Source organism: Acomys russatus, chromosome 6 (assembly GCF_903995435.1).
Source record: "Acomys russatus chromosome 6, mAcoRus1.1, whole genome shotgun sequence".
Classification (NCBI taxonomy): Eukaryota; Metazoa; Chordata; class Mammalia; order Rodentia; family Muridae; genus Acomys; species Acomys russatus.
The window spans coordinates 60,848,437-60,862,887 of record NC_067142.1 but is presented as its reverse complement, the minus strand read 5'-3'; positions in this window follow the sequence as shown (position 1 = coordinate 60,862,887).

Sequence of the window (14,451 nt, the reverse complement as noted above, 5' to 3'; positions counted from 1 at the left end):
CTATGTTATGTGTTGGAGAGAAGGATGAGAACTGCCAGCACTGATTTGTTGTGAAGAAAATTGAAGTGGGTAGACTTTGAAAAATGTCCCCGAACCGTATCACTTAAAGCCAGTTCTGAGTACACCTGCTCACATGGTAGCAGTTTTTGAACTTTCTTTTTCTTCTTTCTATACTTGATGAGCCTGTGGTCAGCTCCTAGGTAGATTAGAATACTTTTTCCTGAGAGGGTTGTTCTAGAACAGAAAGTTTCTTTCCCCTGAGTTTGAGGAAGAATCTGTTTTGTACCCTCTTGTTTACTTATTCCCATCAAAGTAGTGAGATAATCAGGGTCAAGAAGATAAATCAAGTTGAGAGAAAAGGAGTCAGTAGGCTACCACACATCCTTTGGAAGAGGAGAAAAATGCCGCTGACCTACCCCTAAGTTAGTTATGGCGTTGAAATTTTCAAGTGAGTGACTGTTTTGTATCTTCCACATGAACATACGAAAGCTACAGGCTCCTGATGAAGACCTTCAGAGTTCAAGGTGCCCAAAGCCTCCTTTCTACCATGACAAAAAAATATCAAATTGTTGATGCTTTTTCTGAAAAGTATGCATTATTTGTGTAAAGCCAGGATTCTAGGTTTACCCAGGACCCCACCCCCAAGCCTTGAGAACAGTCTTAGAAAATGTGTTCAGAGGGTCATATGTGAGAAAAAATTTGCCAAAGTCCTATCTGCTCATCATTTTCATTAATGTTGACAATCTCTACACCATGCAGCAAGTCCTCACAAACCTGCATCTGGACCCAGATTATTATAAAAAACAATATAAGCAGCCACAGTGCCAACACACAAGTGCCCAGTGTCTCCTTGCTGTGTGAAAATGCCATTTAATGTCTACCTTATTACTCTCAATATAGACTCTCCCCAAAAATCAAGCAAAGAAGGCAAATTGGTTTGACTGCTAAAATGTCTACTTTCTGATGGTACCAGTTACCATCACTCACACATTCTGAAATAAGATTAGAAATTTTGGGGCTGGAGAGACCGAAGCAGATAAGAGCACTGATTGCTCTTGCAGAGGACCCAGCTTTGATTCCACATACACACATAACTGCCACCTGATACTGCAGTTCCAGTGGATCTGACTCCTTTTGGCCTCTGTGGGTACCAGGCACGCAGGTGGTGCACAGGCTTACATGTAGTCACTCACACATACAAATAAATAAAAACTTTCCTTAAAAAAAAAAAAAGAAATGAAAATCCATCCACTTGTTTTGTCTTTCAAAGTGCATGAGTAAATACTAGTTTGAACTCTTAAATACCATCAGTCTCAGCACAGATGTAATTAACATGTTCTAAGCCTTTTTGTTTGACATTGATACTTTAATGGGCCCATTCAAAGGCTTAAGTGATATTTATTAGAAATAAGTTAAGTCCACTTCCTGTTCTTCCAAGGATAAAAGTAATGATGGTGTGGAGCGGTGACTCAGTAACCACAAAACATGAGGTCAGCCGCATAACAGACTTCTCTATGAAAGTACCTGACAAACAAAACGTAACCGGCATGCTGGAACAGTGCGCTAAGAACCACAGGTGATCAGATTAGCTGCTAGGGCCCTTCGGAAATCTTCCTACTCTTATTTGAAAGACAAAAATAATCTCTGTGTTCCCAAGAAAGTAGTAATTGTGTCTTTTAACTGAAATGTAGAAGACAATGACAATTTACCACTAAATGCATGCCCAAAGTTGCCCACTAAGGCTCTGTTCTTAGCTCTTGGGTGCCGCCCTACTAGCTCAGATATGATGCATGCATTTCTGTATGTGTGCTGTGCTTTGAGTGGCACCTAAAATGCAGTCAGTTTCAGAGGATTGGACACTTCACCTTGAGACTCAGCTTTCCCATCTTGGAAAGGCTTTTCTTTGAAAAGAAAAAAAAATTGTCCAACCATGCAAGGAGATGTTGTTTATGGATATATGTTAAATGGGCTCAACCCAAGAGTATGCTAATATCCATGATAAAAAAAACATATCAGAGAGGTGCAGAGAATAGCAGGAGACACTGCAAAGAGAAGGGTGGAGTGCTAAAGGGGACTCCCTGTTTTATTAATATCTATGAAATATCAGTTTTGGCACCAAAACTATGTGTATGAGAGTCATGCTTCCTACAGCACTAATGAATATGTTGCATTAATAATAACACATCCCTCAGTTTTCTCTAATACCAACCATGCCCATACACCAAGAAGCTCACTGTCTTGGTCACTGTCACATTGCTGTGAAGAGACACCGAGACCACAGCAACTCTTATAAGAGAAAGCATTTAATTGGTGGCTTGCTTACACCTCAGAGGTTTAGTTCATTATTGTTGTGACAGGGAGCATGGTAGCACGCAGGCAGACATGATGGTAGAGAAGCAGTTGAGAGCTATATCCCGATCCAGAAGTGGGCAGAGAAGGAGGGAGAGACGGAGAGACTGAGTATGGTATGGGTTTTTGAAACTTCTTTCCAAAAGCCACACCTACTCCAACAAGGCCACACCTACTCCAACAAGGCCACACCTACTCCAACAAGGCCACACCTACTCCAACAAGGCCACACCTCCTAATCCTTCTCAAATAGTGCAACTCCCTAGTGACTAAGCATATAATATATGACCTATGGGAGCCATTCTTATTCAAACCACCATACGAACTGAGGTCAGAAAGGAAAATTCCAGAATTATAGCAAGGATTTCTTTACTTCTGCATGGTTCAAACTGTCCTGTGCGAGACTTAAGCCCCCTCTTCTCGTGCTTTATTAACACTGCGTCTTTACCGAAGACAGAGTCATGACACATTCTTAATGGAGCACACAGCCACAAATACGAGACAAGAAATGGAATAATACAAAGCAACTTTGTCCTCGCCTCTCTTCTTCTCTGTCTCTTTTCCATCCTCATGTTAGGAAAGTGAGGAACTGGAGGTCATTCTGTCTGGGACAAGAATGTCTCTCATAATGGGCATAGGTGGAATATGGTCCTTGGTGCAGGAACACACCTGGCATTTCCAAGCAATATGGTCAACACATCTAAGTCACATTGAGGATTGGTGCATTGTGGGAGTTTGGTCTGTAAATTGGTCAAAAAGGTTACAAGGGAACATAGACATAATAACTATCATGGCAGGAATGGAGATATTTTAAAGAAAGACTTGTGCCCATCCCCCAGTGTCCCCCACCACCACCCTGCCATCTCCTGCTTTGGTTACTACTAGACTGCTAGAATTTCCCCAGAAGTCTCATGCTGGGAGAAGGAAAATGATGCCAGGCAGAATGAGAACTTGTCTTCTGGAGGGAGCATCACATTGCCCAGAAAACAGATCATGCTGCAGGAGAGATGTTGCTGAGACAACGGTGATGGGCATGGCCACACCTTAAACAAGTCTGCTTACTTAGGTAAATCTATTTGTCTCTCTTTAAACCTAAACCTCATGTCAAGGCCACAAAAATGACTTGGGAGCAACAGGGGATTATCAGTGGAACTCTTTGTTTCTCTTCCCAATGTGACCACATTGAAAAAACAAATCTTTTTCTGTATTTTAGAAATACAGAAAATTGTGTAGGTGGCCTTTTAAAAACAGCTGGTCAAGCTTGGCTTGTTAGAGCTACCAAGATCCAAGATCTGACCCTAACCATTGTAGTAACCATCTCAGTGAGGATTCCTTGGATTTCTCCTGAAGCCCAGGAGACACAGCTGGAGTGTTTTGAGTGGAAGAGTGACATGCTGTGGGCTCTGCCCTCGGATGAGTCAGCTAAATCAGTGGGCAAGCGCCGTTGGAAGCATTATGAGCAGCTCTTTGGATCAGAAAGAAAGGCTTAAAACACTATAAGAAATAGTAAGTCTTTAAATACACTTAGAAAAAAAAAACCAAGAAGATTGATAATGGTATTAAAAACAAAATGAAACAGTAAAGGGGGAGTGGTTATCCAAGTTCTGACCCATACTAGAAAACTGTGATTAGAATTATGATCAGTGTATGGCTATTATGGGAAAAGCTAAGGAATGAGCAGCTTTCCCAAACGCATGCCACTCTTGAACATGGCAACTTGCATAGATAATCAAGGAAATTACCAAACAGTTGAGATGGGTTTTGGGTAATTAAGCAGAGCTGCCAAGAAAAGAGGTCAGAGGTGTTGACCTAAATGTGGCAGTCATTCCCCAGAGCACAGCCCTGTCAGCCATGGACAGATGGATGCCCAAGGCAGTGAGAGAAGTAGAAAGAAAACTCCCACGGATGAGACTGGAAGAATGAAGAACATATCCATCCCAGAGTAATATGTTTTATTTGTACATTAATGATCAACCTTATTGCTACTTATGCATATATTATGTCAATCAAATGTCATATTGGAGAAAAAAATAAAACCTCATGGGTTGGTGTGCCACTTGGATGCATGAAGGTACATGCACATCTCAGACAGAACCACAGACCCACAATTAACAGGAAACCTATGCCATTGCTGTCCGCTTTGCCTTGCTGCAGCAATTACACTTTTTCACCTAGAACTCAAAAAATCATTAAGTCTACTTTCCTTTTTAGCATCATAAGCACGTGGGGGCCAAATATTGTGTTTTCCCTCCAGAGTCCACCTGACATAAATCCATGGAATAAATGAAGTATTAAAAAATGAAGAGGTTGGGGGCTAGAGAGATGACTCAGCAGAAAAGAGTACAGTCTGCTCTTCCAGAGCTCCTGGGTTCAATTCCCAGCAAGCACATGGTGGCTAACAACCATCTTTATTGGAACCTGATGTCCTCTCCTGGTGGGTAGGTGCACATGCAGTAGAGCACTCATACATAAAGAAATAAAATATGTATTTAAAAAAATAAAGAGGTTAAGTTATAGCTAAAAACACTTCACAAGTTTATAGGGAAAAGAGTCACAGGGTCTTTCAAAGTCACATAGGGTGTATTTGTAGAAATGGTTATTTCCAGTCAGATAAACTGTCTAAATTTAAGATATGAAAAACAATTTTTAAAGCTTTTTAAAAAACATTTCAGATATTTACAAAAATGGTCTTTGAAAAACATACAAAATCCTATAATACAAACTCCATTGTCGTCCAATCAAAGCAGGAAGGTAATAATGTAATTGATACCCACCTAGACTGAGAACCCAAGTTACATCTAGAACTTCAGAAAATCTCTAATATACCTCTATATAAGTGATAAAATACATTGGTTGAAAACATCAATGTTTTCATATTTTCCCTTTCAACAACACACAGCTATCTTATTTTTGGTCAACCGTCTTCTAACTTATGCTCAATGGCTTTGCTGTTTTCCTAAAACTCAAATCTGAAGTTATAAATGGATATTCTAGGGCAATGGTGGCACAGAACTTTCAGGAGTAACCAACCAATGTGTGATAGGACTTAGGGCCCACTTCACAAGATGGAATCTGGCCTAAAATCAGGGACTAGATAGCCCAGAGACCTAGGGTAAAGCCAAATACTACTGGTCTAAAAACAAAACAAAACAAAACTAAAACTAAAAAAGTAACAAAAAAAATGGCTTCTTGTGATATTTGGCTATAATCATAGATCAGTGCCATACTTGGCCAGCATCAGAAAAGCTTCCTCCTGCAGCAGTTGGGAACAAAAATTCAGAGACCTACAGCCCAACATTACACAAAGAATGACAGGCCTTGGAACACAAAGCACTGATTGGGATGTCTCCATCAACTCCCTCCCCTTAGCGCACAGGTAAAAGAGGATGAAGAAAGAGTGGAGGAGTCAGAGGAGATGGAGGACACCAGGAGAACAAGACCCTCAGAATCAAGTGAGCAAAGCTCCTGTGAACTCTCAAAGACTGCAGCAGCAGGCACAGGGCCCACACAGGTCTATACCAGCTCCTCTGCATACATACTATAGCTTTCAGCTTCGTAGTTTATGGGACTCTTGAGTGTGTGAATGAGAGGGTCTCATTCTTGTGACTTCTCTTAGGGCTCTTCCCTTCTATTGGTTTGCCTTGTCCAACTTCGATGTGATTTAAAAAATTTTTTATTATATTTTATTTTGTTCAAAACAAATTAAATATCTTTTATTTTAAAAAATGGATGGTGTCATACTGTTTCTCTCTCTCTCTCTCTCTCTCTCTCTCTCTCTCTCTCTCTCTCTGTCTCTCTCTCTCTCTTTCTCTCATGTGTGTGTATTGTGTCTGTGGGTGTGGGTGTGTGTATGTATGTGTGTTACTTGTCTTCATGTGTATCATGTGTATGCAGGTGCCTGTAGAAGCCAAAAGAGGGTGTTAGATTTCCTGGAACTGGAATTACAAGTAGCAGTGAGTCCCAGTGTGGGGGCTGGGAGCCTAATCCAGATCCTCTGCAACAAATTTCTTAAACTCTGAATCATCTCTCCAGACCTCAGACTGGATTTAGATTTCAATAACTTCTCTTTTGACCTACTAAAAAGGTAGATTATCATTTTTATATTAAAATGCAAATGTGCTTTGTATTCTTTCTTGAGGAAAAATGGAGTATAGCTATCAGGGCCATGTTTTCCAGTGTAACTTGAATTCTACACTAAGTAGCTCAGTCCTTAAAATAGAGAAAAGCTTCTCCAGTTGCCCACAGCTCCTCTGCAGTCTGTTCATTTGTTATTCCCTGGGCTCCCTTTTCATCTACGCTCATAACCTCTAAGATTGTCAATTGAATTTTAATCTAAAATGTCTGTTAGTCTGATTGGCATTTCTTATGTTCAGTGTGTTGGCCCCAAGACTCTACCTGCCATCTTAATCCAGGAAATGTTCTAATCCATGTTTGGCTGCTCCAGGAATCCCAAAAGTAAATGAATGTTGAAAGGTATTAGTAATACAACTAAACATTTTTACAAACAACAAAACCTAAAGATCAGCCAGGTAGAGGCAACTCCTGTTTAAAACATATTACATACACACACACACACACACACACACACACACACACACACACACACATCAACCAAAGCAATAATATAGGGAACATGAAGATAAATTCCATCAAAAGGGGAGAGGAAAGATCCACCCTTTATCTCCTATCACATTAAAAAATAATTAAATATAGAATAATTATATAGACTTCACATTTAAAAGACGATATGCTTCATTCATAATTATGTCTCTAATACAGTTTTGAATCAAACCTTATATGACAAAGAGGGTCTTATGAGAGTCTATTTCTGCAATAGATTTGAATATTGTATTGTTCTGAAGGACATTCTAATAGGAGAAGTCAACAGAAGATCAGCAGGACTTCGAATCAAACCTCAGTGTCCTTTCTCGGGTTATTCTCCTACCTTAAGAAAAAACAGACTTTATTTTTCCACTAAGCCTTTTTTGGGGGTTCTTTAGAAATATTAAACTTAAGTCTTTGATCGAGGTTGGTGATACTGCTACAGTGCCTTACGAGGAGAAACGCTGATGGTTTCTAATGGAAAATGCCTTCGCACAGGGGCATCAAGATTCTTACAACTAAAGCTCCATGGTATGTGGGGACACAATGCAAATCCATAAAAGACAAGAGAAAAACTCCACCACATGCCAGAGAAAGCAAACACACACTATTAGCACCAGAGCTCCCGCTGGGAGGTTACAACTCAACAATGGAACAGACTGGAAAATAAAAGTGCTTATAATTGTTACATCCAAAAAAACAAGAGGAAAACAGCAAGTTGAAAAATGCTTAAATGTAACATATACTCATTGAAATAATATCAGTAATGAAGCTAAGGTGAAGTAAAGATACACATATAAAAAGAAGGTATACATGAAAAAATATAAGAATGCATTATAGATGTGTAAAGAAATAAACACTATGAATGGGAAAGAAAGAATTATAGAGGGTAAAATTAGATGACTTATTACATACATTTTGAAGCATTTGGATGAAGAAATTAGTTATTGGGTGAGATCTGAAATGTTTAACCCCAAAAGACAAAAAGCTTGAAGTTTGGGGACCCAGCTGAGTCCCAAGAATGACAGAATAAAAAATGAGCTCACATATTGCACCATATTAAAGCTATAAAACCAGAAAGGTAAGGAGGAAATATTTAAAACATCTGTAGAGAAGAGGCATATTATTGACTAAGAAATAATGTGTGTTCCAGCCTTAAATCATTCAATGGCAGCAATGCAAATTTAAAAATAATGAAATAACATATTAATGTTGAGATAAAGTAACTCTCCATTTATAATTCCATATCCAGTTAAGAACAATGAGGAACTAGATATTCTGTGTGGGTTTATCATTAAAATGCCCTTACTGAATGAACTTCTAAGCATATGGTTGGAAAGGAAATTTCAATCTAGAAGAAAAAGAAGTGTGAACAGAGGGACTGAAAAACACCAGGAACTATAGGAAGCCAGTCAATTGTGTGATGTAATCACAGTAATTATTAACTTTAGAAATACACAGCACAATGAAACTAAACTATGCAAGGCAGAACGGTATGTGGTTATATTTCCAGCTTCCCGCAACCATCTTTCCAATGGAAGGAAGAGATGATGATTAATTGTAAACTTTGTCAAGAGAAGTGTGTACATTGGAATTTTAAGAACACTGTTCAAAGTAAGGGGAAAATGGGAGGGAGGGAGGAATGGGAGGATACAAGGGATGGGATAACAATTGAGATGTAATATGAATAAATTAATAAAATATATTAAAATAAATAAATAAAAGAACACTGTTCAAATAAAAAAATTATAGCTACAAAAGTAGTACGCATGGAAGAGATTACCAAGATGTGTGATAGATCGAGGGACCATGAAAATCAATATATCAGTAAGGGACATGCTTTCCTGATCCACGACTGAGTCAGACATGCATACAAGCACTCCAGATCCTCCCTGACCTGCAGGCCACACACAGCTGAGACTAACCTAAATGTAGTCGTAAACTTAAATAAACTTAATAAAGTTAAATAAACCATAAACTTAAGTAAAGCATATGTTTTAAATACGTTTTCAACAGTATTTGCCTCTACTTTACTGATCTGTAGGTTTAGTTGTTGTTGTTTGTTTTGTTTTTTAATGTTTAGTTGTATTACTAATACCTTTCAACATTCATTTACTTTTGGGATTCCTGGAGCAGCCAAACATGGATTAGAACGTTTCCTGGATTAAGATGGCAAGTAGAGTCTTGGGGTCAACACACTGAACATAAGAAATACCAATCAGACTAAACAGACATTTTAGATTAAAAATCAATTGACAATCTCAGAGGTTATGAGTGTAGATGAAAAGGGAACCCAGGCAGTAAGCATTATGAGTTTGTTTGCAATTGTTTTTTGTAACTCAATCATATAGCTCTAGAGTATGAACTTTGTGTCACAACAGTTTCAGCAGGTCCCGAGTGTGGAAAGCTAGGGGCTCACACAACCAGCATGTCTTCTCTATCCACACAGCTCTCTTTTGTCCCACATCCATGAACTTGCGAAGAATTCTATGACTGTGTTTTGAGTGTTATTTACAGAAGACTTAGCATGGTATAAGCAAAATACCACACAGAGACACTTCTGGAAGATAGTGAGAAATAAAAATGCTTCTATTGCAACTAGCTTGAAAGTGTTTAACTTGTAGTTTGTCTGAATATAGAATATAGGAATTGTTTAAGATGATTATTGGACTCAATGGCCCTGTTCCTCAGAGGAGCAGAGCAAGGGGATTACTGACAGTAACATGGAGAAGAGCCCTATTTAGAGACCTCTAAGAGTGGTCCTAGAAATAAAATTGTAGTTTCATATGTGATGCAAAAATTGAAACAAAGTATTACCCTATGGAAAATATTCTTTAAAACCAAGTGGCTGAGACAGCACATACTGGGAGTATTAACCAGTCTATTTAGCTTCCCTAGAGTCTGTTTATATATAAACAAGTCCCTCTATAATTACATATGCAATCTGAACCATCTACTCCCACAGCTGAACATCTAATTTTCCAACTACTACATTTACCTCCAGCTAATCAATATGGTACCCTACAGTTATGGATTAAACAGCTAGTTGGTAACACATTGATTCCATTTTATATAAAAAGGGAAACAATTTTACCTCACCAGCATGGAGCTATTTACTCGAATATGTTTTCTCTGCTTTGATTGGAAGTAATAAGCAAACATCTACTCATCCTAGGTAGAGCACTAGTAATTAACCAAGCAAATAAATCTATCAAATCCTGATCAATTGGGGTTACTTACATCCAGGAGAATGGATGACTCAGAAGCAGCTATGTCACTGAAAAGCAGACTACAGTCTGGAGTGACTCATGAAAGTTATATTTCTGCATTACTTGTCTTGCAGACAAATCCACAGGTCAGAAAGTCTCCTCTCCCCAACTGTCTTTGCTGTTTATATGACATGGGGGTGTGCCTTATGGATCATGTAAATTTTAGGAACTTCCTGAGACTTGTCAGTTGTTTGTATGTTGAACCTTGTAAGACTTGTCTACTTCCTGAGTCATAATGAGGGGCCCTCCAGGATGGAATCTTTCAATTTAAGGAATTACTACACAACATCTACACACTATTATTCTATTCGATCCAGTGTTGATCTGTTGAATGTTAATAGGAAAAAGGCAATAACCACACAGAGATAACACTGCATGGAGATTAAAGTTAAATGTGTTCAACCAGGTAAAATCCCTATCCATATGTAAACTTAAGTAGAGTAAAGGAAAACGAAATAGGTAGTCAAAAACCATAATTAAACTACCATTTATTTCCTATTGTTCACTAAAACCACAGACACTTGAGTCTTCCCTTGGTCAAAAAGATTTATTTCATTGGTCTTTTCTCTCACAAGCTTATCTCACAAAAACCAGTTTTATTTTCTGTTAAATATGTGTTATCCATGATTATGTCTTTTTAATATTGTGTATGTTTCCCCCAAATAAGGCACATGCCTTTTTTTTCCATCCCCCACCAATGGAGAGAATGAGAATTAACCCTTTATGACAATGCACAGGTTACAATGACGTTCTTGTGGACATCAGTAGTACAGTATTTACTAGGAACAAAATGCATTTAAGCAGTCCATTGTGTTGTACTTGATGACTATGAGAGTCCTGAGCAGTCTCTAAGCCATTAACACACACTTTAAAACTTCATGAAAGGATTCTACCCAAATGCTGGTGTGCAAGCCTGTCTCTAATGGTAGTTATGTCTAAAAACTATTCTATTATAGAGGGAACAGTCACATGAAGTAAAATATACTTGTAGATTCCCACCAGGAAAACTGACGTCATTTTAAGAATCACCACTGAAGTGTTACTGGCTACTGTGGCAAGGTTCATGATAGGCTGATGGCCATTTGAAAGGCACTACTCAGAAGGGGAAAATTGGGATAAAGGAAATCATATTGATTCAAGGACCAGCACCCTGAAAACTGGAGATAAGACAGAGAGCAAACCTGTTCCCAAGAAAACCCAACTCATCTTAGGAGACTCAGAAGTTAATAACCATAAAGCATTTGAACATTGGGCACAAGGCTGCAAGTCAGGCTGGCCTTTGCTAGGCAAGATGCACATCTCTTTTATTATTCCACTGGCCAGAACAATATATCAACATTGACACTGTAAAATGCTTAATTTGGTTAAAATATATTTATTGATTGGAAATAAAAATCATTATATTTACTACATAAACTCGTGGAAGAAAAGGTTAGTAAAATACTCTTGACTGGTAAAACTAGTTCCTGCAATAACTTAGGCCAAAAAAAAGTTTTTTGGTTTTTTTTTTAGAACAAACCTCATAGCAATATTCATGTTTTGTTTCTGTTCTACATGAAACTGAAGAATAAGGTGGACCATTATTGTTGTACTTTTTGGATTCTAAGATATTCTGGACTTTGTAAATAAAGGAAAGATAGTTTTCTTAAGATTTATGAACTTAATTCTTTTGCTTCAGCTTTTCTTTAGAGTTTAAAAGGTTGAGCAAAGGGACAGCAAGGACATAAAGTTGTGGCCATGTTACAATATCTAATCTGAAATGCTATTATGAACAGTTACATGAATAGAGTTTCTTCCAAGAACATCTCTGTTTGTTATTCCTAGGAACCAAATTCAAACCGACCTTCAAGTGAAGACAGATGATATCACAAGGTAATGAGACATGATCCTGAGTAGGTCACAGGCATCATTCAAAAATAAGTATGCACTTGCTGGGTAGTGTTTAATGATGCCAGCACACACTGATAGCCCTCCTCTCCACTCGGGGGGGTGGGCGGTGTTGATTCTAGGCTTGCTGTGGGTATGTTGATTCTAGGCTTGCTGTGCTTTTCATGCAGTTTGGGCCTATTTCGTCACCAGAGTCAAATCAAGTACAAATCAATCAGGCTAAGCTGCATGAGCAATAACATTAAATATATTATTTGCACACTAAAGGACAAGAGAAAATTAGAAACCAATAACCCAAAACTTCAAGCACAAGAACCACGAAGGAAATGGTACCAATTTGCTAACTTGAGCTTTGAACACAAGAGGAAATATGTGTCCTGTGACGAACACAGAGACAGCATAAGAATGGGTGCTAGCTGGGCATGGTGGTGCACGCCTTTAATCCCAGCACTCCACTTGGGAGGCAGAGACAGGAGGATCACTGTGAGTCCGAGCCCAGCCTGGTCTACAAAGTGAGTCCAGGACAGTCAAGGCTACACAGGGAAACCCTGTCTTTAAAAAAAAAAAAAAAAAAGAGTGGGTGCTAGCCAGCAGTTAAGAATCAAGTACAGGACATAAGTAGATACCTGACTGATTGTGGGTCAGGGGTTGGGCAGAATGAGAGAATGGGGAAAAGAACCATTGGTAAACTCAGTTTTTTCTCTGCTAAAATGCCATTGATTGTTGCACTTGATGTAAAGCAATCTACGTGGCTCCATGCGTTCCCATCGCCTGTGCTCACACACCCAATGTGTTCATGATTTGACACTAAACTTCGTCAGCGCACCTGTTATCATTCAGGTTTCCGTTGCTCAGGGTGAACTTTTTGTCCACAAAGTCATCCTTCGAAATCAACTGGTTTCACCATGACCACAGTCGAACCCCCCACTTCAGCCAGTCATTTCACAGCCTCATCCTGAACTGCTGTATCTATCCTGCTCTTGATGTCTTCACTTCTCATACGTGACCATGGAATCGCCCATCCTTCTGCCTCTCTCTCTTTCAGCTACTCCCCCTTTACCTGCTCTCATTCTCCCCAAACCCCACAGTACCATTCTCCCTTCCAAAGGCCCCTCCTGTCCTTCCATCTTTCCTCAGTCAACCTGGACCACATACCCAACACTTGAATATGACTGTTGCGCAAAAACTTTTGCTATTTTTCTTTGCTTTCTTCCTCACATGTGTAGAGAGACAAAATGAACACACATCCAGTTTAAAGATCTTAATAGTCTTTGCAGTTCTAGAATGATGTGCTTTCTGTTCCCTAAATACAGTAAGTGTTATGATGTGCCAGGCAGAAGAGGATCACTTTACAAACAAACAAAAAACAAAAAAAAAAGAGGATTTGGGAAAGTAGAAACAAAGAACAAAAAGCAGAAAGTGGTAACCCCAATAGTTCCAACGTTGTTTTCCTTGTAAGAAGAGAACAAGGAGACAGAACAGGGCTAGACACCAGCTTATTTTATAAAGATTTGTTTTTTCAGTGCTGTCATTGTTCCAATTTAAGCTCAGCCACTTAGGGAAGTGCAGTAAGCTCTATGCTGTGATTTCTCAGAACGGTAGACAAAGCTTGCACTCTGTTTGATAAAGTGGAACTTCAGTATAAGTGACTCCTTTAGTGTTAGAGTTTTAAGACCAAACAAATGAGTGTGAAAAGCAGGGGCTTCCTATAATCTTAGTTTAATATGTTTATGTAGCCACAGACAGAATTCACACACACACACACACACACACACACACACACACACACACACACCGATTTTCGTTCAGCCTCTGTAACGTACATTGCATTACTTTCCTCAGCGACACCACTCCTCATTCGTACCAAATGATCTTGCTTTTTACTTCACAGGAAACACTAAAAACCACAAATTGAACATGCCCTCATTGCCGTTCACCTAACTCCACCCGCACTAAGCAGTTTGAGGCTCTTTGTCTCACTGCAAAGCTGTGTTTCTTCAGCTGTCTGAGGACTTCTTCACCCACACTCTGAACCTTGTATCTTCTGTCTTCTGTTATAAAAAGAAATTTTCATAATTTAAAAAAGTAACAAAGTGATTTTTTAAAGTAGTAACTTCTATGCACTATCTTCCATCTGTGTATTCATAACTAACATACCCCCTTAAAACAATCAGATCTGCCACAGAGACGGACAGATAAGGAGTACACACTATGAAATGCAATTCAAGGTAGAGACCCTTAACTTCCATGAGCAAAGTGCAGATAAAGCAGACTGTGTTCAAAAGAGGAACACTTAGTTCAAGGCCACAGCAGGAAGAGCTTTCTTAAAGGGATACAATTTACA